The 4,539-nt window shown below is 42.4% G+C and overlaps 1 pseudogene; it reads left to right on the top strand.

Moving 5' to 3' along the window:
• The first annotated feature begins 362 nt into the window (after nucleotides 1–362).
• LOC100069629 (T-complex protein 1 subunit delta pseudogene) lies at nucleotides 363–2,326 on the top strand (annotated as a pseudogene).
• Nucleotides 2,327–4,539: the final 2,213 nt, after the last annotated feature.

The raw sequence follows: 4,539 nt of genomic DNA on the forward strand, positions 1-4,539 counted from the left end.
CATGGGAAGATCAGGGTTATTCTAGTAAAGTTTGTACAGACTCATCTTGGTATTGACTCCTGTCTCCAGTGATGAGAGTGTTCTCTCCCCTTCTGGGTACAATAGAGCACCATTCTCACAAGAAATCTATGCCCTGCTTTTAGGGGCGGGGGCGGGGTACAGAGCCCCTTGCTGTATGTGCTATTTCTCAGTTACTCAGTTACCTTCAGCTCAAAATAATCAATATGCCAAAGTGGCATATTTTGGGGTGACATGTTTTGATCCCCTTCAGTGATTAACAGCACACATTATTATCCTGTGGCCAGCTGGAATCTGCATCCATCTGTCCTTTCTGAGCCTGCACAGACCCAGTCAAGCTTGCCATGCCTGAGAAGTGGTATTTTGGAGTGGGGCTTGCTAGGGCTGCCAGCTGTCATGCGAAAAGCACCTATGAAGACCATGACAAGCCAGCCCAGATCTGCTTCAGCAATATGTCCACAGCCAAAGCCGTTGCTGATGCTATTAGAACAAGCCTTGGACCAAAAGGAATGGATAAAATGATTCAAGTTGGAAAAGGTGATGTGGCCGTTCCCAAATGATGGTGCTAGCATCTGAAACAAACACAGGTGTTACATCCAGCGGCCAGAATGCTGGGGGAACTAAGGCTCAAGATAAAGAAGCGGGAGGTGGCACCACATCGGTGCTCTTCACTGCTGGCTCTCTTAGATTCCTGTACCAAGCTCTTTCAGAAACAGATTTGTCCAATCACCGTTTCCAAGTCATTCCGGAAGGATTTGGAAAAGGGTATTGAAATCTTGACATGTCTTGACCTGTGGAACTGAGTGACAGAGAAACTTTGTTAAATAGTGCAACCACTTCACTGAACGCAAGGGTTGTCTTAGTATTCAAGTCTGCTTTCTCCAGTGAGTGTCAATGCAGTGAGGACAGTCACCCAGCCACAGCTACTGGTGTAGATCTTAGAGATATTAAAATAGTTAAGAAACTTGGCAATGCCCTCAAGGGTGTTCTGCTAAGTGAAATAAGTCAGACAGAGACACACAGTTACCTTCTGATCTCTTTTATAGGTGGAAGCTAAAAAATAATAAAACAAGCTCATAGATACAGAGAACAGATTGGTAGTTGCCAGAGGCGGAGGTTGGGGGCTGGGAGAAATGGGTGAGCTGTTTTTGTGTGTTTTTTAGTTTAAAGAAATTGTTATTAAAAAGATAATAACTTGGTGGGACAATTGATGGCTGGAAGTTGGTGGAAGGGCTTGTTCTCACCCAAAATTGGTGGCTAATTCTGACAAAACCAGAGTTGAAAAGACTAAGATTGGGCTTATTCAGTTTAGCTTATCTGCTCCCAGAACAGATATGGATAATCAAACAGTAATTTCTGATATGCCCGGATGGACTGAGCGCTTCGAGAGGAGAGAGCCTGCATTCTATATTTAGTGAACCAAATTTTAAAAACAGGATATAGTATGCTTCTCATATAGAAGTCTATTCTTAAGAGAGGCTCTTAGTGATCTTTCATGACATCTCATTAACAAAATGAAGATGATGGTTAAGGATACGGAAAATGAAGACGTTGAAGTTGTTTGTAAGACAGTTGGAACCAACCCAGTTGCTCATTTTGACCAATTCACTCCTGACCTGCTGGGTTTGGCTGAGTTAGCTGAGGGGGTCCATTTAAATGGTTCTGGCAAACTACTCAAGGTTACAGGCTGTGCACGCCCTGGAAAAAGTTACAGTTGCTGTTCGTGGTTCTAAAAAATTGGTGATTGAAGAAGCTGAGCGCTCCATTCACGACGCGTGATGTGTTATTCGCTGTTTAGTGAAGAGGAGAGCTCTTATTGCATGACATGGTGTGCCAGAACTAGAGTTGGCCCTGTGGTTAACTGAGTATTCATGAACATTGAGTGGATGGGATCCTGCTGCGTTCGTGCCTTTGCAGGTGTTATGGAGGTCATTCTACCGACGCTATCTGAAACTGCTGGCCTGAGTCCCGTTTCTGCAGTAACAGAACTAAGGAACTGGCATGCCCAGAGAGAAAAACTACAGGCATTAATGTCCGAAAGGATGGTATTTCCAGTGTTTTGGAGGAACTGGTTGTCCAGCCTTTGTTGGTTTCAGTCAGTGTGCTGACTCTGGCAACTGATACTGTCTGGATCAGTCTGCAAATTGATGATGTGGTAAACGTGGTAATCTGGATAATGCTGCCTGGCACCGTCATGGCCTTGGATAGTGTGGCCGGAGTGGAAGACGGCCTACATGTTCCTTATTTTTTGGATGATTGTTTCCTCTTTGAATTTCTGGGCTTGATCTTCCATTTGGCATTTGTTTGAAATTGTACTGACACAATGAAAATATTAAATATTTGCTTTCAAAACAGAGTTTGGTGTCCCGCCAGACCGTCCTGGCCATTATTAGACTTGTGTTTATAAAACAACGGGACCAGATCTTTTGACTCGTCTTATGAGCCCTTCCTCTTCAGAATGCCTTGCTGTTCTGACTGTCGCAGTGGATGCTGCATTATGGCAGGATAAACTGACTTAACCTTCCATCACTGTGCATTTTAGGGTGTTTTTCCTCTTATAGGCTTTGGAAACCATGTTACATGGGATTTTTTTGTGCATAGCCGTGCGTGATTATGTCTGTAGGAGAAAGAGATTGTCACAGTTTATATGTATTAAAATTTGGCTACTACCAAATTATTATTTAAAACAGGTTCTACCAATCCAGACTCACACCAGGGTAGGGAATGCTCAGCTCTTCACACTCTTGCCAGTGTTAAATCATCCTAAATTTTTGCCTTTATGCTTTTGGCGTTTGGAAGGTCATTCTTGTCCCAAGATTATAAAGAAAGTATTCTATGTCCTCAGTCACTGATTCCTTCTGGAATTCTTTCAGTGTAGTATGAAGTAAGACTCACTTCTTCTAAAAGAAGAGTTGAGATAGATATTTCAGTGTTGTTTATATGGTCCATTTTATTCCCTACTGATGTGAACGTATTCTCTACTTTGTTGACTTATCTTTTCCTCTGTGAATAGCACTCTGCTTCAGTTACTGCATGTTTGTGGTCTATTTGAATATCTGTGGTATAAGTCTAATCTCCTCCCCCACTATTGTTCTTTTTTAAAAAAAAAAAATCCTTGGCTATTTTTTGTCAATTGTTTAAGGTGAATTATAAAAACCAGTTCATAAAGAATCCAGTAAGACATTGCTTTAGGATTTTGATTAGAATGGGATGGGATTATAGATCGACTTGGAAATAAGTAGTATCTTTACAATATTGCCTCTTCCCTCCTAAGAACATGAACTCCTATTCCACTTATTTACATCTCTCATGGTTTTCTTCATATAGGTCCTGTGTTCTTGTCATCGTTATTCTAGCATGTTCAATTCTGTTCCTATTGGGAATGGAATCTGGAGAGGAAGGTTTGCCTTCTCAGAAGCCATTTCCCCTGACACCTCAGTTTTCTTGTTGGCAACGAACTCTTGTTTGTCTTTAGACCATGTGATTCGGGGGGTCGACTCCTCCCCACTTTACCCCACCCCAAGATCGGGAATATGACCCAGTCCTGGCCTAACAGAGCCCATTCCTAAGTGGAGTTAACATGACTCAAATTCCAGGATTTTAATGGACACTATCAGGTGAGAATCTTTCTTCGCTGGGGTGTCTCCACCGCGTGGGGAGAGCTGCCTGGAGGAAAAGACCTCACAGAAGGATGGAGGTCAGAGATTCCGGGTGGGATGGAGTGTGGAGAAACAGTTCTAGTCATATCGCTGAAGTCTCACAATTTGGCTGTAAATAAAGCTACTTGGGGCTCAATAAATTTCCTTTTCTGCTTAAACTGATTTTTGTCACAAGTGAAACTCAATTCATGCCTGAGTCAGAGAATCAATTTTTCCCTGTTACATTTATTTGGTTATGGCTGCCATCAAAAGAAATTTAACATACCTTTTAAATCTGGCTATTTTGAACTCTCATTAGTTCTAATTAATATTTCTTTCTTAACATCTGTATCTCACTTTCTTTTCCTTGGTTAGTTGTATAGGTTTGCGAGTGGTAGTGATAGCTGTTTTCTATCTGCCAGGAATTCCCTTGCTTTCTGGTCTGTTGATGGCCTTTTCTTCCAGCACTGTTTTTCTCTCTAGCGTTTTAGGAGGAAGGCGTTGTGGAGGCATAGCTCAGACCATAATTTGACGTAGGATCTCTCAGGTTCTTTGAGTAAGTGAGGGGTTAGGCACACCTGTGTTAATCCTCTGCCGTAAGAAACTATCCTACAGGCGAGCAACACTGACAGTGCTGAGCGATGAGGATTCCAGTTTCCAGGAGTGTTTTTGACTACAGTCTGTAGCCATAAGAGGAGATATTTTTCCCAAGAATGTGGTAATCTTGTCCTTGTTTTTAGCATGTGGATGATTCTTCCACGAGCTAAGTATTCTGGGCTCAGGAGAGGAAGATGGCTAGCATGATGCAGCTCTGATTAATGTGACTGTTCAGGGCACTCTTGGGGTGCTGGCTTCAAGTGCATTTTCTTAGTGGTATTCTTCC

The sequence above is a fragment of the Equus caballus genome, chromosome 1 (genome assembly GCF_041296265.1).
Source record: "Equus caballus isolate H_3958 breed thoroughbred chromosome 1, TB-T2T, whole genome shotgun sequence".
NCBI lineage: Eukaryota > Metazoa > Chordata > Mammalia > Perissodactyla > Equidae > Equus > Equus caballus.